This window comes from Dermacentor andersoni, chromosome 10 (genome assembly GCF_023375885.2).
Source record: "Dermacentor andersoni chromosome 10, qqDerAnde1_hic_scaffold, whole genome shotgun sequence".
In the NCBI taxonomy this organism is placed as follows: domain Eukaryota; kingdom Metazoa; phylum Arthropoda; class Arachnida; order Ixodida; family Ixodidae; genus Dermacentor; species Dermacentor andersoni.
Window position 1 is genome coordinate 79,280,682 of NC_092823.1, and position 21,059 is coordinate 79,301,740.

A 21,059-nucleotide genomic window follows, 5' to 3' on the forward strand; every position below is an offset into this window, starting at 1 on the left:
ATCGCTGCGAGGGCTTGCGGTTTCATAGAAAATCTACAAGCGTCATATGTGAGAAATCTCGCAATGACTCATTAGTCACTATATGCGGCCCCAAAATTGCAAAAGAAAGAAACACTCTTTTGCAGCTTTAGGGAAAGTTGCACAAAGCAAAGAAGTGGTAAATAATGAGCTCTGCGGAAACGCATGAAATCTAGATTATGGGGTTTTACGTGCCAAAACCACTTTCTGATTATGAGGCACGCCGTAGTGGAGGACTCCGGAAATTTCGACCACCTGGGGTTCTTTAACGTGCACCTAAATCTAAGTACACGGGTGTTTTCGCATTTCGCCCCCATCGAAATGTGGCCGCCGTGGCCAGCATGAAATCTGATAATTTCAGTCGTTCTGAAAACATCATTGAAACTTATTGTTTGTAAACACGAAAAACTGCCAATAAGCATTACTTTCTTTTATTAGTAAATATATAGATGGACTATGTAGGCAACCCTTGTCGGTGCTGCCTCGTAACGTTATTTCATTTCTGCAAAGATACAGGGTTCTATATCTTCTTCCCACAAGCAGCCTTGCTCTATCATCCTAGCAACATCCCTGCCATTTCTTCGGCGGTGCCTTTTTTCTGATATTTATATATATAGAAGATAATTATTCCACACAGTGTCCTCTATGAATTGTCTCACGAAGAATCTGGAAATAGTTGTTAAAACTTCTGCAACACTGGCCACGTTGACATTAAGGGCACCCTGGAGCAAATTCAAAAGTACTGTCAATATTTGGTGCATGTTTGCCCCAAATTCCATTCCGTGCTTTTGTTCATTTGTGCTTGTGTTAATCGTATCTTGCCTTCCGTCTCGTACTCTTCTTCTGTGGCGTCATTCGCCGAAAAGAAGATGTACTCAAAATTACTTATGCTTCATGTCGTTTTTCTTTCTTCTCTGCAGTAACCAAGCCGACGTCGACAACGGACTAGACATCTGCCTTCTTCCTGGTAAGATGCACGAAACTTTGTTTTGCGATATAATGTAAAAAAAATTGAATTTCTTGGCGAATGAAAGTTTCACTCTTATTGAATGTCTGTGAAACTGGAACACATGTATATGACCATCGCTTGCAAACAACAAATATTTTCTATTCTGCTTCCCTTTCTAACGTCGATTTCATATTCGAGGCCTTGGCATGAAGGCTTCCTGTTAGTAGCGAATTGTCACTGTGCCTATTCGGATATGTAGGATGCAGTTGCAATTTTTATGAACGAGGGGAATGGCTGTAGTGAGCGGAGAGTATGTCCTTTCTTCTTCGACTTGACTGTTTAGCTCAGATAACCTCGCTTTATTTCAAAAGAAAAAAAATTAAGCCCACATATGCTCTCATGGAACGAAAAGGAATATAAGGAAATGAGCTCTGTGCTTAAGGTGGCCCGTAGGAGCAACGCACTTTATGCATACATAATTCCCGTTTCCTCTAATGAATCTGATAAGTACGTACACCATGTGCACGCCTTAGGCAACAGTTAATTCTCTTCTTCATGGGAAAAGAAGAAGAATTAGGCCTTGTGGTTTGCCCCACAAAACGGCTTTAATGCGACGTTCTCGTCATGTTGTTAGAAGACGTCTCACCATGTTACTGCAGGTACTGCGTGCTCGACCCTTTCCCATATGCAAACCTAACCGTATCCTAACTTAGTCCACCGGTGCGTGTGCAACGTTTATGAACTTGCCTCAAAGAAATCATATTGCTATAGAATAAAAGGTCAATGCACTTCTGCGGGTCACTCTAGACTGCTAATTTTCGTTGTCGGGAGGACTCTTTCGTCTTCAAAGCAATCAGGCACTGCTGTTTCATGTCATGCCAGACCCTGATCAGGCGCATCAAATATTTGGCTTTTCTGACTCAAGAAATGAAGCGCGAAGAACTCGACCAAACGTCAGAATTTCTGGTCTTTTAAGCCTACTAAAACTCAAACATATGAAAAAGTGTTACCTCTCGAGCAATACTTTAGCGCAGATACGAAGGCATATTGCGCCTGTTAAATGTATCCCAGGAATATTTAGTAGTATTCCTGATATTTTATTAAAAATTCAGGTGCATACTGGCGTCTTTGTCTAGTCCTTTTACAGCACTCCAGCACGTCTTCCGACATGTTGTTACGCAGCAAATAACTAACTGCTAAAATCTATATCTATATATGTTAAAATCCCGATAATATAGCTTGGATCGCTCTGTTTCACCCGCCTATTCTTGGTTAGAACTTTCAAACTGTTTCGAACAACTTTAGCAGCACTTCTTTGTGAGCGTCCTGTGTCATTCGTCCTTTGTGCGCGCTGCAGTTTTACTATGTTCAGCCACACTGCCACACCACTTAAATATTCTATATTTTGTTGACTAGTGGAGCATGAGATATCCCAATGTACACAGCACACTTGCAATCAGCGCATTTTTCTGCACATTGATGTAATACTACATGAAAACATATTAACCATTCATACTTCTGCTTTAGGCTTTCTAAGGCTTGTCATCGCGATTTGTCGCCATGCACCTGCCGGGAAACCTGAACATTATGATATCGTTGTCCAATTCAAACCGAAAGCAAAGCGCGACAGTATATCTTAACAAAAAAAAAAAAGAAATGGAGGTGCACAAACAAGGACATAGGACTGGACAACTCAACGGCCAATCTATGTGTACGAGCAAGTTTGTCCGTCGTTGAAAAAAACCTTTTGGAATGAAGTTGGTTCTAACACACGGCATAAGGCTTCTAAACAAAAGCCTTACATCAGTGTTGTACTTTAACCCCCGCTCTGCAGCCAGCAAGCCTGATACCATATATTATTTTATTAAGGAATTTGGATTCAAATTCGAAGTTGTACTGACAGAGACTTGGTAGCAGGACACTAGCAATCGCCACCATTTTTACAGTTTCAACGCCTACTTTTTGGATCGGCCAAACGGGCGTGGTAGTGCTGTTGCCATACACGTCGATAAAAGCCGTAAAATTGTCCTGGTCTCTGAATTTTGTGTAACTACAGATGATTACAGAATCTTGGCGCTAAAACATAATTAAGAAAAAATGTCCGTGGTGTACCGGTCGTTTGATGGAAATACTGTCTGCTTTAAGAACTTCTTTGGGCATATTTAGAGTACGTTTCGTCTAACAGTTCCAAACTCATCTATGGTCGAGATTTTCACATAGATACGTTGGTAACCAGTATGATTTCGGGAGAGTTGATGAGTGTAATTGGCTCTTCTGGGTTCATGAAGAAAATTAACACACCAACGCACATCACATTATCTTCTTCCTGCCTCAAACTTTTAATTAGAAATATTATTGAAAACAGCGCATTCCGCACAGGAACCGTTAGCGCAGATGTCAGTGACAACTGTGCAGTTTTTATGTCATGTCCTTCCAAAACTAAAACTGCGAAGTGTTCAGAAGAGCCACTCTTCATACAGTGTACATTGCACGAAAGCCTGCAGGCTTTCGAGTGTGATGTTAGTTAACATGACTGATATTTTCTTTTCTTGCTGCAGTTTAGCAACAATTGTTTCTTGTTGCAAATTGTTGCAGCACTCGTACAAATTCATGCCATGCACTTTCTTTTCAAGAAGGTAAAGCAACCTAAACTGCATTGAAAGCCGTGGGTTAAGGTGGCTTTCAGCCGAATGATACGGCTAAAGAATAAATAACCTTTATCGTGTCTTCCTGAATTCACATGAACCAACACATCTGGCAGTGTTAAGAAAAAACTACGAATAAATTAAATGGTGAACTTAGGCGAGCTAAGACAGCATACTACGAGACGATATTTGCGGATAGTATAAATAAATCCGCTGACTTAGTATGGAAACTCATCAACGACGTGCTCGGCCGCGCAAAGCAAGACATCGTGGCAGAAAACATTACCATTAAAAATGTTGAAAAAACCTGCAAGGCTCTCGCCGATCACTCAACGGCCACTTTGTAAACTTAGGTGCACAAGTGAGACAACCCACAGTCAGCAGTCCTGCAAGAGTTGTATCATCGAACCATTCTACAGATATTATCTTCCTTGTGCCAAACAATGAACAAGAAATTTGCGCTACTTTTATGAGCATAAAACATCGAAAAACACTAGACATTGGTAATAGTCAGATTATACCGGTGCAACACGTCCTAGAGATTGTAAGTCCCGCAATTACCCATATGTTCAATCTAATAATCGAGCCAGTGCTATTCCCTGACGATACAAAGAAAAGGCGGAGTAACAGTAATATTTAAGGGCAGTGATATAAATAATGTATGAAACTACAGACCGGTATCAATGATTGCAATTTTTTCAGAAGATTTGGAAAAAATAATTTCGTCTCGTCTGACAAACTTCTTTGATCACGATACGTATAACCGGTTATCATTTTCAGAAAAGGCAAGCCAACTGACACAGAATTACTGACACTTAAAGAAATTATGCTCCAAAATATCGTTAAAAATTTCTTCTCAGCAGGCCATATTGTAGATTTCATTAAGGTCTTTGACTCTTTGAATCATGAAAATTTGTTTAAGAAACTTTGAATACACGGTATTCGTGGTACACCACTAGCCTTGGTGAGGTCTTACTTACGTAAGCTATTGCAACGCGTAAATTTACTTAAATATACGTTGTCTATTTTACCTGTGTTAAGTGGCGTTCCGCAAGAGAGCGTATGAGGTCCATCATTATTTAACATCTATGTTACCGACATTGTTAATATCTATAATACCTCAAAATATGTGATATACGCGAGCGACACTAGTATGCCTCTATCAAGTCCAGAATCATGCGAACTAATTACTAGATGCAATATGTTACTACAAAAATTATTTATTTGGCAGAATCAAAACTTAATCCCGATTAACATGACGAAATGAAAAGCTCTAATTTTCCGAGCCATAAATAAAAAATTTCTTCTGACAGAGGCATTTGCGTACGCCGGCCACAAAATCAATATTGTGAGTCAACATAAAATTCTTGGTGCCACTTCTTCTTTGACGTCGGTGTTGGGACCAGCATATCACCGATTCGTGTAAAAAAGCTCTTTCTATAGTTGGCGCACTTACCCGCTGACGACGTCTCCTGCCGACGCCGGTTAAGGTACATGTCCTGTATGAGACCATTGTGACACCAAACTGAAATTAGTGCAGTCTAGTGCAGTCAACTACGACTAAAGCGAACATTGCATATGTTTTACGAACAAGAGCATTATTCATAAAGCTAATCTTCATTACATGTTGCCAACGAGAATTTCATTAAGATAACTACGGTATTTCCACTGTTGAACCCATGTATGCGCTTCGTATTTTGCATTCCCTTTATTTTGCTTCTAAATTGTTCAAGCAGTTCTTAACAAATACTGGGTGTTTGGCGCCTAGGGTTCCTACCACACTCACTAGGAGCAGTGATATCTGTAATGTTCCGAGGTTTCGAAATCATTAAAAACACGAAATGTTGCACTACAACTAACCAAGCATACTCAACCAGTACAAGCACGCCATAGGTTTCTCTTTGCAAGAACTACACATGTACTTTGAGTTCGTGTTTCTAACATACTTGAAGAGCTTTCGGCCTGCTACTTACTGATTTTTTTGGTTACTCTTTATTTGTAGATTACATGAAAATTTCACGTCGTACTAGAATTGTGCTTCTAATGTGTAAACACATCGCAAATTAATGTGCGTAGCGATCAGTACATTTGTTGTTTGTGTTTTTGAATTTATGGACAGTAATAAGTCGGTCATTCTTCCCATCTGCCTTCTAAGGGTTTGCCGGCCTTGTCAAGCTGTTGATAGCTTCTAGCCGGCAAATCTCTCCAGGAAGCTTTTTTTTCTCCTCACTTTCTGGCAAACAGTGCGAGTTCAATCGTATAATCATTGGCGTACGGAGACGAGGCCTAAATGGCGGCAACATAATATACAACATTTCTTAACACTCCGCGAAGACTACACATGCAAATCAACTCGGCATGCAAGATTGTCTTAGCGGTTGTTCCACACTAAAAGTTGACTACACACAGCTCGGCTTGTTTCGCAATGGAGGAAAAATTATTGCTTCTCCAGCAGCCTTATTCTAGGCTTGACTGGAGCACACGCTCTACCAATTGAGGTAATGAGAACACAGTAGGCGACAGCGCAAGCATAATCATATCTGCGCCCAGAGGCGCTCAACGCTTCAAAAGGAACCATTACTCAAGTCAGCTCTGCGCGGACCCGCATGGTGGAACTTTTCAAGCTTCCTGCACTTCGAGTTGTCGGTTAATTTTGCGTCGTCTTACCGGCTACTTGTGTTATGATTGCTTCAGCTTCAAGGTTACCTAACTTGATTTGGCAGTCGTCTCAAACTCGTTTACAAGTAAAAGCAATTTTCTTCAATAGTATTTATGATAATTCTGTTTCAAGGAAGTCAATTAACTAGTTCGTAAACAACTTCATGCAATTAGGTTCTCGGTAATCTTTGTGGTTTTTGTCTAACGCTTTCACTGAGCCGTATGTGCATAATTGTAGTAGGAGTATTTTCGTCTATGTCGTCTGCTTCATTTAAAAGAACCTCATGTGCTAGACTACATTATTGGCAAAAAGGCTACAAAATATGCACGCGCCTTACTCGATTCTGCCATATGGATGGGCATGCGGCTGAATTCATTCATGGTTGATTGGAAGCGCAAACACACACAACGAAGGAGGAACCAGATACAACGATAAAGTTTGCGTCCTCTCAATCTAAGGCTCCAAGTGCGGTATCGCTGTCAACTTTCTGCAGCCTGAAGTCCCTATGTCATCTCACCACACAATGGTACATGTTTTATCAAGACAGATCGGTAGATTACAGGCAGCTGGCTATCCTAGTAATGTTCTCGTCTTTGCAGCCCACGAGGTTCTAAAAAGAATAAAAGGAATGTGCACTACTGCCGATTTTTGAAAAAGGAGGCAAAAATTTGCGCTTCTGCGGTTAGGCACAGGGGCCACACCGTTTGCTTAATTCTAAATACGAATAACTTTGCGATGGGGACATTGAGCTAAATAAGGCGCATGCGAAAAATCACTTGGTGTGATAATCTGAGTAAATTTTATTATTAAGGATGTTCGCAATGCGGGTACAGTTACCATAATTATCTGATCCTCAACCTGTCGAATCCGAACACAGTGGAGCAATCGGCAAACTTGTTATGCGAGGCGCATGAGGATTGTGTCCTAGACACGCTACGGACGATCACGTTTTACAGAAAGAACGAGCAAAACATCTTTCGACACAGGTCTGTCTCTCCTGTTATTGCCAATTTGCGTCCTCCAATTCCAATTACGTGAAACCGGAAGCAAGAGGCGGAAGCGGATGTCGAATTCGCCTGATTCATTGACTACCGTCAATATAATGTGACGCCAGCGTCATCGCTTCCGGCATCTATAGCATCGTGTACTTCGAGTAACATAACAATTTACGTAACGTAACCCCTGGAACTCTGATATGACAGTTTATTACAGCGTGAAGACGTTGCGCTTCTGCGGATGGTATACTGGCGGCAGCCGGTTAGGTGTAGTTACACGTTGAGAAAAGGCTCGGCATCTGCAGTTCCGTGACCTGCGTTACCTCCGAGATTGGTTCCTTCCTCCTGTATTATTGGGTCTATAAAAAAAAAGGATTGCGAGTAAGACAAAATAATAACCAATGCTGACGCTAAAGGTATTATTAGCGAAGTCGACCGATCAATAGCAAATAACACTTGAGAACAAGAAGCTTAGTGAACTTCGTCCCAGACTCTGACGCCAACTGACCGCGAGAGAAGTAGATTGGCAACAAGAGATTTGCGTAATACCATTGCATAGTGTCTAATAATATTCGCAGCGACAAATAAGCATAAACAATAGACAACTAAACACTTTTTATATTCTCGTGAGTTCTCGTTGTTGTGTTCCTCGCTTTGTTGGTGCTGTCGCTGCTGCATTAAAGAAAAAGATCTCCCACAGAGGTCCCTGAATACCTTTTCACTTGTTCTGGCGTATCTTACTGCTTAAGATTAAAAAAATACTAAAGGAGGCGATAAACACTAGAGCTGGAAACACAGTGTTCGATCAGTGTTTAACAAACCCTGCCGGTGGCGTCGTGCCGTCTGTTTCAGTCTGTTTAATATGTCACGGTGCAACAACATTTGATAAGATGGCCGGGGAAATGTTTCACACAATGGAAAACAACTTTTGATTTGGTTTGGCGAGTACTACATGGCAGCTGAGTTATCTAAATGTTGGTCAGGGGATTTTCCGCATCTGCCAGCAAGGAGTACACATTTCCCAAACAATGCCATGCACTCGAGCACTTGGTTAGCCGGAGCTCTGAAAAGGAGCGCGAAACGAGCCCGGTTGATGATGATGATTATGGAAAAGTTTCCGCTTAGTCGTCATCACTGTCCTGTGTACGTAGTCATTGAGGAAATCGCCGTTTGATGTCATCCTTGCCTGTCCACCCTGTTCCGTTCACAAACAAAATGAAAATATACGATGGAACATTCTTGTAGCGCGTGCTGTTTCGGTGCGTAGGTGTTATCGGAACTGCCTTGTCGCTCTTATTACTCCGTCCGTTCGGCCGATAAGCGCACCCGTAAAGAATCGCGGTTTGCAGCGAAAGGTCGTCAACGTGTCTGGCCTGAAACGTGACGGGTCAGCGCACGATGGTACAAACAGCCTCCAGCGCTATACCGCGCGTCTGTTTCCGACGCGAGCGGTCTCTGGAATGAAAATTATGAACCCGTCGACTGCTTTCTCTATGAGGAAGGCGTGTTTTTCTGGGCCATTCTGTTAGTCTCGAGCCAGCAGAACAGAGGAGGCTTTATGTGACCTGTTGCTCTGCGATAGGAGCGTGCACAATGGGTTGTTTGTCGTGGCAGTTTTGTAGACTCGTCTGAAAGCCAGGAGTGAGAGAGCGCCACGGCAGCAGGCAGTAGGCAAGAAAGAATGTTATCTTGAAGAGCCAAGACGTCGAAGTGTGCATAATATCTTTAATTGCACTGCTCAGTTCTGAGTTGTTTTGTAGGGACTGATACAGATAACACCTAGGCATAAAGCTCCCTCTGTTTCACAACCAAACAATGATCGAATAAATAAATAGCAAAATAAATAAATACCAACTGGAATATTCAAGCCATACAACCTTTTAAATGCACATATGCCCAGAGTGCTCTATAACCATAGTCACATTAGATGATTTGGAATTTCACAATAAAAATCTATGTTACCATATAAAATCATGTGATCGTACGAAATATATATTTGTGAGGGTATGAGGCTAAATTAATATTGCTAGCTCGGGGATGGTACTGCAGGTATGCCTTCATCCGACGCAGCCCGCTGCTTTCGTGTTTAATAAATACGAGTCACAAATTGAATGGAATTAGCATCATGACTAGGTAATATCACACAAGGTGGTACGTCGAATAATGGCAGGATATAGAGTAGTAGTACCGGCGCGTAGAATTTTTTTGTTTCTTTACTAAGAAATGAGGTGCGTTTACTTGCACTACATTGTCTGCCAGCGTTCGAGGCTTCATAAACCCGTTCGCTAGTACTACCATGCGGTGCACATGTAAGCTTCGTGGATATATATATATATATATACATATATATATATATATATATATATATATATATATATATATATATATATATATATATATATATATATATATATATATATATATATATATATATCCACAATGATATTCGGCGAGATACTGGCCGACCTAGCAGCCCACAGAAGCCACGCCAAGCCTGGGTACTGTAGGCAGCGAAAACTTGGCTCTGAAAACAGGCAGTGTGTTTCATCATACGCGCTCGCACAGGGCGCTGAATCGCCAGACGCCCAATGAAGCCTCCATGGCCTTCTGATGTGGTGATAAGGGCCGTCGACGGTGTTTCTTCTGGCGGAGGCGCTTTGTCCAAGTGTTAGTGCGAAGCGGAGAGTAATCCTCTTTGTAAACTGTACTGTCTTGTTGTCTTGTTGACTACACTGTGTTTTGTTGACTACGCAGTGCAAAGGGCTCAAAGCAGGCCCACAAAGTGAGAGAAAGTAAGGGAAGGATTACATCTGTAGCAACTGTCTGCGCCAAGGTGGCGACAGAGGATGCGAAGAACGTCTGTCACGCAGTCCTTATGGCTTAAAAAAAAAAAAAGAAGCCTAACGCTGCAGTGATTTCAATGAAACACAGCCTGAGGTAGGCTGCGATCAGAGTGCAATAATTATGCTTTCCCTGAGAATATCGTACGCTGTGTCACCTTCCAGGCAGGCTATAAGATTATACCTTGTCGGCATATACACGGAGCCTGCTGCCTGTAGATGTGAATCGCGACTATTTTTTTCTTTTGTTACTCTGCACCCGTCATTTTAGTTGAAGTTACGTTTTTTCGTATTTTGATGCTGCCTTCAAATTACAAACACTTCGCATCCAGTGCGAGAAAACACAACAAAACTGCTACAAAGGCGAAGTGCGCAAAGCTGCGACAAGGCTGCCCAACACTGCAAAACACTAATACAAACAAAACAACATTGCGGCACTACCGGACACGCGTCGTGGCTACAAACTACGGCAAGAGAACAGAAACACACCACACCTGCAGATCAAGGTCGCACAGCTTGACACAAACGCATCTCAACGGCAGAACAAGAACACGCTTACTGCTTTTCTTTTTTGTTCAACCGGGTGCCTTTCTGTAACGACGGCTTGCGTATAAGCATGAAGCGAACAAGTTGGTATTTCATTTAACCAACTCGAGCCTACAGGGAAGACAACACGAGAAAGGGAAATACAAACACCGTGCTGTGTTTGTTCCCGTTTCTTGCTTTTTTTATCGCTTTGATTATCTGACGGAATGTGTCACGACACGCGGCAATGCATTGTTCACAACCTTGTCAAGGTTTCTTCAGCGAATCATTCCCTCATTGACATGTTCTGTCGCGCCTATTCATTCTTGGCGACGTTTGTTCAATGCAACAGCTAGTGCAGAGGGACACTGTGCTTTCCGAAGTGTCGGCGGCCATCCTTCGCGTACGTGACCTACCGGCGTGGTCCAGATTGCAACGTCGCGTTTGCCTTGTGCTTCAGTTACTGCCCGGAAATGGGGGCGACCGCGATGCCGCTGTGCTATTCAAGGAAAGCAAGCGCCGCATGGAACGGCAGTCTAACCGGATGCTCGAAAACAAGCGTGGGAACAGAAATTGAGTATTTCCATGGGCCGCCGCTTGCACGGCACGGTCGACCGGGCGGTGCTGTGCTTTCCGGGACGATTGTATCTCTGAAGTCCTGTGAGTGCGCCGCGAATGTAGCTTCGCTGAATGCGTGCCGAAAGCCCAGGCTGAGGACATTCATTCATTCATTCATTCACAGCAAATGCTTCCCACAACAAAATATGTCGCTCGCTTCTCCACAACAAATAATTGTTAAAGGTAACGCAGTTATTTAGCTTTGAACTCTGAAGCTCATGCCGCGCTTAATACCTCGTACATCTGCGGTGCCTCTTGCTCCCTCGAAAAATCACCTGGGCTCTTTTCGCAGCTTGAAAGCATCAGAGATCGATTGTTCATTATCACTCGTCGTCACGTTATGCAATGTGGTAGACCTCATCTGAGTAAATATAGCAGCACTGCTGCTTTTCATGAAATTAAATGCGTACTTTTACGGTCCTTGCTATAACCTGGCCTAATTAGATGGCTGACGACAACGCATAGAAGCGCTGTATTTGTGTATTTTTGTTTCATTCGGGCGCTGGCACAGCGGCACAATGGCGAGGCGATTCGCGCGCGGCTACATTTAGAAGAGCAGATCTCGGTGCCGCACCCGCCTGCCCAGTCACGTGATCGAAGGAGTACACGCCCGAGGCGCGCCAATTTGACACGCGTTTCGAGCGGGTGCCATTTCCCGGGGCGCTGATTCGGCATGCGCGCGGGCCGCCCTTCGTGTTCGAAACGATGCATTGTTGTACGAGCGTGGCACCCGTGGGCGTAGCACGCGCTTCCGTGCGCGTTCGCGGACGTGCTGGAAGTGGAGCACCGGCGAAAGTGCAAAGCCGGAGCTCTCACTTCCGGAAATCGAACAGAGTGGAGTGCATTGACCATTAGAACCACAGCCTTCCTGTGAGGCTGTTCGCACGTGATTTGCTATTCGGTGTTGACACCGATGCTGCCCCTTATACAAAGAAGTGCAACAAGTGGAACAGCAGTCGAACGTCCGTGCCACTCTCTCGTTAGCGTGCCAGTTTAGATGTATGTCCGCGCGACACCTCAATGCTTCAGTGTCAGCGCTGTCACAGTGGCGGTGCGAAGAGAGGCTAACAAAGATGCAGGAAAAATACCGGCTTCCCTCTGACAGCGAGGGAAGTACAACTCCGTTGAGCATGCGCGTACGTAGGGGTACTGCAGTTGTGAAACAATGAAAAAAATGACAGTGAGAACCTTACAACTGAATGTTCTTAACGTTGCTTTAAGCCACTGTAAACGGAACTAATAGTATGTGAAACCTTTTTGGCTCATACAAACCTGGAAACGTTCAACTTAGTTGTTGATTATCGTACTGGTGCCTTGCCCATTTTCTTTACCTGTGACCATAGCAAGAGCCCTGCAGCTTTCGGTTATTTTAGTATTGGAAGCAGTCTAAGCGTCCGTTTAGGAAGTTGAGAAGCCACAGGCGGTATCTGCTAAAAAGCTTAAACGATAGAATTGTTCATAAGTCCAAGGGCCAGCAAATCCTTGTTCTGAACATGCTTTTAGTGAAGGGGACCGATCAATAGCTAAGAAAGACTCACAAACAAGGAGCTTTGGGTATTCGGCCCAGGTTTACCAGTTTTATTACGTTCATTTTCAGCAGCGCTTTCGCAGCTCTGTTTATTAACCCTCGGGCTTAATAGAATATAGCAGCAGATCTTGTCAAAATCTGCTCAATTCTGTACTACCATGAGCAAAATTTATTCCAAAATATGACTATAACGTAACGTACACTATACTAAGTTTATATCATTGGGCCTGATGAACATTTTGCCGTTTAGGAGCCTGTCTAGAAAAGGCTTCCACGCTGGAAATGCTCCCGCGAGCATATTACAGCAACATCTTGACATCAGGTATATTATACACAAATAAAGCCGTCCAGCGGAAAAGAGAACTTGCAAACAAGGAGCTTTGTGAATTCCGCCCCTGGAGATCGGAAAAACACCTCCTATCGATGCTTGTCTGCGCTAGGCGGAAGGAAAAAGTCCTTGTCCCACTAAACACATCCGACGGTCGAGTCGAAGAGAAAGTCCCGATGGCGCAGCGGCGATACAGAACGCGTCCCCGCACTCACCGTCGCCTCGGGGTCAAAGAAGAAAGGAATCCCGACCTTCCGACGGGGTCTGTGTGGCTGTGTGCCAGGCGTCGCGGAACGCTGCCGGGTTCCCGGGTCAGTGGACTTCACCCCGTTCCGACGCCCAGGCGAAGGGTAAGGGACTCCGTCGCAGCCGCCGCGTATACACACACGCCGTACGACGAGGTTTAGGTCAGCCATCGGTTTCCTGGACGCTGCTTCCCCGTTTCCGAGTTGGCATTTGTCGACGATCCCTTCCGTGACCGTGGCCTCCAGGGATGGAGCACGAGAACACCCGCTACGGCAGAACCTGCCCCTCACACGCCTGCATACATTGCAACGTGCCTTGAAAAAGACCTGTCAATGCGGCCAATGTTGTTGCGGCTTCTTAGAGGTGATGTTTCGGTGGTGTATTTTGGGTGCCTCACTCCTTGGCTGTTGTCAGAAGGCCTTGAATGGTATTTGGCACTGCCTGGTTTTTAGTTGTTATGGGGTCGTATGATTGTGTAGATGTTGGCAGTGTTGGAACGGACCGAAGGGTTGCTGGCATCGGGGTTACTGGCGCTGCCTGACAGCAACCAGTTAGAGGCTCCTCTCTCCTAAAAGAAGCCAGAATACGGTTCCACTGCAAGCATTTTTCGTAGATTTGCGCATCCAGACTAAACTTAACTTCTCATAACAGTCACGAAGAACAGCCAACTTGTTATACTTTACATCGCGCCAATAATGTCTTGTTCTTCTAACATACATCCTCACGATTCTTCTCCCGTCTTAGCTATTGTCATCGGTGGTTGACGAGGCAGACGTGATCCTGTCTTCCTACATTTGAGCCATTAGGCCCGTCTCCCCAAGGAAAGCATGGAGTCCATCAAGCATGCGCTCCTGCTGATGATGGTCTCCAACGAGTTGCCGTCACTGGCCGAATGTGGATAGTTCGGAAGTTAGCGGCAGCTTCCGCGTCTGCACGGAAGTGTCTGTTGCGAGAGCTCTACAAGTCGTTCATCCCGCACTGTACACCAATACACTCCGAATAAGATAGCGTTTGTGAACGTGCTCATTGCGCAAGTTTTGTGAAGCTGCTTTAAAAAAAATGAGGACACTTAAGCACTTACAAGTTGTAGATGCGAACGCATTAATGTTTAATTGAACGCCCCTGAACGGTCCATCGAGTTATGCGCTGCGACTAATGATGTAGGGTTTTGCTGCGGGGCGTGTTATCGAGTTTTGTAATTAACTTGGTGCGGGTGTCTTTCTCCTTTTTTTTTTCTGTACAGTTTCTACGTTAGCATGTTGGCTGTAGAGCGGAACCATTTGGGTGATCTTGCTCAGAAATTAGGACGCCGCTTGCGACCGACGTCCTGCGCGACGAGGGACCGAGGTAGTAGCGGCGGCAATCAAGACAGGCAGGCTTGCGCAACAGCAAAGCATAGTGGGAGGGAGAGAGCAAGAGAGAGAGAGATACGGACCGCGCGCCGGCTTCCGAGAGCGACACGGCGGCACCCGCACCTCGCCTCCCATCGCCGACGACTATCCGTCTCGCCCCACGCCGTTGCGCCGCCGTATCTGCTAGGTCGAGGCGCGCTGATGACGTGGCGTCGCAGCGATGTTCTCTCCCTTCATTCAACACGTGACGCGCTATGAGGCCAGCAGCTAATCCGATGCGTCCACTCTGGTCCGTCGAGGCACGCTCGTGACGTGACATCCTAGCCAATGGGAATTTAGGTGCCGTTTCGTTTCCACAGACCCCGCCGGCTTTTTCTTTCAATGGTCTTTTTCGTAATTTTGCACAGTGGGTGCCTTCTAAGTGCACTCCAGTGCCCGGCGGTGCCGATAGTGCTGGTGGTGTGGTGCATTGTAGCTTCAGGCATGTGGTAGCCTTGTTATCGAGGTCTGCGAATGCTCCAAGTTAGCGTCTCTTGCATTGCCACCGGGGTATATCACCACATGTCAAGCAAGATATATTCTATCAAGAATGCAAAACGAAAACGTAAAGCGTCCTCGCGGATTATATAGAACTTTCTGAGAATGAAATGTATTGCAGACTGACATGCTTAAGGCCTGTCTTTCGTATAATCTCAAGAAGAGCATCCAACTATTCCTGGTAGCTTGGGCACTGCTAAAGAACGCTTTCAATGCCCATCACTTCACTTTATTACCTGAATGTCCCCCAATATGGGGGTATTACATAAGGGGCGGGTGCAGGTATAAATAATCGCATATACAAAACATTATTGGTTAAATATGGCAGTTATACAGTCGGAACATGGAGATGGACACGCGGTTATAGTGACGTCGTGTGGATGGCCATTCCAGTGTATGGCTGAGCGAGGAACTAAGGATGTAGCAAACCTTGTTGTATGAGTACGCGGACGGGCAACTTGCAGGGTATGGCCAATGCTGAGCGAAATGCGTGCCGGAGGGCTGATGTAGGGCGGAATACAAAGTTAGCTGAACAAAAATTTATGGAACAAACACGTACTGCCGATCAAGCAAGATTTGTTTGACCGGATCTCGACCTTAAAGATGATATGCTGGCGTTGCATGAATAGCACAAAACCGCACGCGGAACAGACCAGAGAGAGTGCGTACTCCCTTGAATAAGAATTCAGAAAGATTTACGTTCCCGAGTGCTCATTGCCATTGGCCGGCTGATAACATGTCCAGCGTCAGGATTGGCCGGAATTTTATTTTCTTTCATTTATTTATTTATTCTTTAAAGCTGTGTTCCGAGCAGGCAGGATAACGTGTAACACAAGACCAGGTGAGGCTAACAGCATTCGGCGAACAATTCTAGCGTAAGAGGTTTTGCATTGTATTGTACCCATGTCGTCTGAAGCTGTATGCTGCCTCTTAGTTCGCAGAGCTCTTGATTACCAAGGCCTTTGATTAGCTGCCCTCCGTTGCGGAAACAGGAGCTTTTGCTACCAGTTACTCAACCACTGCGACTCAATTAACAGTCCCGAAAAGCCATCAATTTACGAAAGAAGACATCTCTTGTCGAGGTTGTTTACTTCAGCAGCATTGGTACCAGAAAGTCTAGTAGTTGTTGCTGTTGTCATCGTCGTCCTTGTGGATGGCTGCCAATACGACCTTGTACCTGAAGCTTCCGGCATTATATCCGTCACTCCGAAGCTTTTGTGGCCAATCGAGATAAGGGCGCTTTTCTTACAGGCCGCTGCACCCCGAACGCGCTCCAGCGCCCTTCCTTTATTCAGTAGGATTAGCGACGCTTTCTTTCTTTCTTTCTTTCTTCCTTTCTTTCTTTCTTTCTTTCTTTCTTTCTTCCTTTCTTTCTTTCTTTCTTTCGTTCTTTCTTTCTTCCTTTCTTTCTTTCTTTCTTTCTTTCTTCCTTTCTTTCTTTCTTTCTTTCTTTCTTTGTTTCTTTCTTTTATGTGTTCGGCGGCTTTATGCATGCGACAAAAGTGGATATACCAGTAGGTGCATGCGAGCCTGAATAAAAGATGTAGTAGGCACTTCGTCAGAAACAGCCTCTTCATCGAAGAAAACGAATGGAAAACTTCCGAAAGACAGGACATTTTCATGGAGAGTACCTAGCTTTTCCACTGAATGGATTAGATAGCAGCGTATCTTGTTGTTCTAGGGCACAGTGCACACGAAAAAAATAACATTGATGTCACTTGCTTGAAGACCTGGGCCGCATGCATCTGCCTTCCCAGGATTTGTGGCGCGCGACTGTAAGGATGTTTGCGACGCAGTATACGCCTATATAACAGAAACACCCCGTTAGCAAGGAGTCTGGTATGGTGCAATATCGAATGTGCACCACCAAAGTACTACTTCGTAACGCAAAGGTATAGCTTCAGGGTGATAGGAGACCCACAAAGCTTTTCTGGAATTTCTTTCCAGCAGGGGGCTCCACTGTTCACAGTAGTACTCGTCCTCTATGAGTGCCGCAATACGTAGCGCTACTCGTTCATCTTAATCCTTCTTTCTTTCCTCTAGTTCTAGCGCAGGGCGTAGTGTCTGTCCCAGAAAAAACACAGCTTGTATGCTTCCCTTTATATTGCGGTGGTGTCTATTATGTGTCCATAAAATTATAACAACGATACTCTCAATGCAAAGAACCTTTTTCGCATTGTTCATGCCATTAGGTAGCAGCGGGCAAAAGATGAATAAATTAATTGCCTGCCCAATACGCATCCCGCCAGTCACCGCGAAACTTCATAATCTCTTCTTAACGAAACTTAGTTTCCTTTGCAGAACGATCGCAATCCGTTCTGCTTTCTACTTTGCGTTAGTGACCGCGACGTGACAGGTTTTCACCCTAACTGCGTTACGCATTCAAACTGTTTCGGCCTCTGCGCTCGGGCGCTTCAAGCACTTTCCCACCTGTACCCTTCCAAGGGCCCTTGCCATCGCAGCGGCGGCCCTCTTCAACGCACGACCGTTTCAGAAATATCTCTGATCGCTTGCGTCCGTATGCCTGGAGTACACACTCGCGTGTCAGACGCGTACGCGTTGGTTCCACTTCAGTCCCGCCGTGGGTTTCGGTTGCCCTCTTATACGGCGGCGGCGGCGGCGGGAATTGTACCACGACGCGTTCGAGACGCTGGCGCCTGGCAAGGCTATATTTAATACTTTGACGTGCTGCGGCCCAGGAGCGAGGGACCACACGTCACGACGCTGATCTTGAATCGCTGCGCACGAATGTGGCACGCTCCGACCGCGTCCCAGACGTCAGAGAAGCACGCTGCTCTCTTGCGGGATGTGGTCCTTCCCACCCCTAGTAAGAGACGTGTGCTTGCTGCGTCATCGTCATGTTACCGTAGACAGATTGCTTTGCTTGACGCTGCCGGTGCCGAATCGAGAGCAAATGTAGACGTGGAGTAACTGCACGGAAGTGTGGTGAATTAGACAGGCTGAATTCTGGAATTGCAAAAAAAAAAAAAAGAAAGACGAGGCGATATGGTCTGATTGCATAACGATAACAGAAGAAAAGTAGTTTATTAAATTGTGTTTTCAAAAAAAAAACATTAGTAACAGAATTACAGCTACTTGCTTGAATAAGGAATCGCCACAGCAAATAATAAAATCCCCATTTATGTTGAACCAAGCATAAACAAATGGGGCAGTAATATTCCTTGATTTAACTGTATAAGAGGCCGAAGTGGCAATGGAGTTCGGCCGTAACTCACGAAGGAGCTCGTAGTTAGAATTATTCGTAAGAGCAAATGCGAGCCAACCCCGACTATTCGCGAAGGCTGTCGGTGAATGGACAAAAAACACTTACTAACGAAGAGTTTCGTAAATTCAACCCTTCGTTCATAAGTGCTTGTACTCCTGGTCACTAGCCGACCACCTTGACCAATGTTGTGTGCGACATCACGATGCGATGTCCTCTCCTCCTGGGAAGAACTCGAACGTAAGAACTTCTTTCTGGTTACTGTCTCAGTTTGTTGAGGTTACTACCAACGAAGGTCTAGCGACGTCTAGTGACTTCAAACAGTTCTCCAGGTGCAGTCAAACATGCACAAGTGTGCAAACCAAAACGAAAACTGCTACTGGAGTTTTTATCCTTAGGTAAGAACAAACCAAGGAGACTGGCTTCCCAATTAAAGGTACCAGCGGCCGATATGATGCAGCGATTCTTTTTGTTAGATTCTATTCAATCTTTATTATCCCCCGCTCACGGCTGGACGATGGTGACAATGTAGGCGAAGCGCCGTTCAGACCACTGACAAATTACGCAAAAGAAACAAATGACTTTGTAGAAATCCAGACCCCTTTGACCACTCTCTTCGAGTAGCAGAAACCAATCTCTAAGGCAATGCTTTTGCTGAATGCATTTGCCGGAAGCAATGACCCAGCCAGAGGTACGTCATGGACGCATTGTTTTGAACGCCACCTATTCGAATAGTAGTGTTATCAACGCTATGGTTAGCTGAGTGTGGACAGTGATGAGCAGAATACGCGAAGGGAGCACACTGCATAATGTCGATGGCAAATCCGCGCATTTGTCGATTACTGAGTGGAGTGATTGAGATGTGACATGCGCGAAATAAACAGGGACAGTTGCAGAACAAAAGGACAGTAAAAGCGATGTGTACACATGCAGTAGGCCATGCGCGAACACTGCAAGGGCAAGTACCCCACGACGTGAAGACGCGTAAGTGGGCGGCTGACAGCACGCGAGTGCCGAAGTGCACGACTAGAAGTTGCACGGTATGCATCTCGTATAGCGTGGACTTGCGCTCTGTCGAGGCAGTGCCTCAGCGGCAGGCAGGTATTTCTCCTTGCGTCATGACGGGATCATTCGCCGACTCCTTTTGACAATAAACGGATACGATTACTGTATTCTGCCTGTAGCAATATAGACAGCTGAAACGCGAACCCAGAAATTTGGAAGGAAGCTGTACGCGGGCTGCGCAGTGAGCTACTTGCAGAAGTGATTTGCGTAAACCTAATTGACTTACGCACGACGATGGGGATCACAGACCGAACACGGGCAGATAATATACCATTTGTCACTAAGAATAAGTTGCGCTAGGCTGATGACGTTACGCGTAAACAAGTAACCTGCAGTCTGTTAGAGAGTAACAGAAACGGTGGCAAGTTAAAGAACCCGCATTAGAGTGCTACCGAGAATAAGCGGAACACAGATACGTTGCATCGTGCAGGCGGGCCTTCCCGTGCAAATACAGCCGGCAATTGCTTCGTTGCAGCTCAGTAAACACAAAAGTTTTGTGCCGGTGAGCTTGACCAGCAAACAAAGTGCTGCTAAACGAACTTCCGCTCTATCTAATTAAACGAAATGAAGGCATAAAATGCCTACATATAAAGTCTGTTTATAGGTATCCCTAAAGCACACATAGCTCATAATGAAATAGCGCATAATATTCAGCAAGTTCTTTGACTTTCTTACTTTTATTTTGTTTAATTTGGCTATTGAGTACGTGCGACTGGCTGTGTGTCATTTTTGAACAATCCTCCAGAATGGTTGCGTATGTGCTAGAACCTAACTAGTAATAGTACAGACGCAAAGCACTAACAGACAGTGGGTGCTCAAACTTACAGCATGTTTATTGTTGCAAGGTCACATGTATATAAGGGTTTGCAATCAAATTACAACAAACAAAAACGAACGAAAATTGCGAAGCATAAAGAACTTCACCGACATACCTGCCGACTTTAGGCAATCCTCTAGGCTCAACAGTTGTCATGCAGAAATTCCACTTCATCTTGAGTCAGGTGGACAGATGGCATACGTATATACCTTACCCGCAATTTTAGATGGTACTTCTTTTATCTCTCTGAGTTTCCGCATCAACCGTATGTTAGTGTTTCTTGTCTGTGCTATTAGTAACGTGCTTGCACGTAAGCGGGTATATGAAAGTCATTAACTATAGCCCCCTTCACAGCACTCCTGAATGGGCGTGCGTCGCTGTTACAGAAGCTCTAAGGTATGCTTAAGTGTACTTAAGTTACGTGACTTACTTTTCTGTGGATACAATTATCACAATTCTTCTTTCAACAAGTAGCATACGTTGCCTTAAAATACAATTGTACGCGTAACACTGAGCTCATTCAGCGGGTAATTAACAGCTGCGCTAATGCTTCGCTGCACATAGATTCAAACGTCTGTGGCGGATAGTGTGTGTGTGTGTGTGTGCTCACTACCGTTCCACTACGTAACACAAGGGAGAGAGAGAGAGAGAGAAAGCAAGGACAGGAAACGCAGGGAGGTCAACCAGAAGAGCATCCGGTTTGCTACCCTACAC

The 21,059-nt window shown here is 44.9% G+C and overlaps 1 protein-coding gene across 3 annotated transcripts in view; it reads left to right on the forward strand.

Moving 5' to 3' along the window:
- The window catches only part of LOC126544116 (prestin-like), a 261,205-nt gene that overhangs the window by 147,884 nt on the left and 92,262 nt on the right, over positions 1 to 21,059 (forward strand). For all 3 annotated transcript variants that reach the window (XM_055062457.2, XM_050191342.3, XM_055062458.2), the window contains one exon: positions 939 to 985. The gene's annotated coding sequence lies outside the window, so the exon portion shown is untranslated. The remainder of the gene's footprint in view (positions 1 to 938; positions 986 to 21,059) is intronic.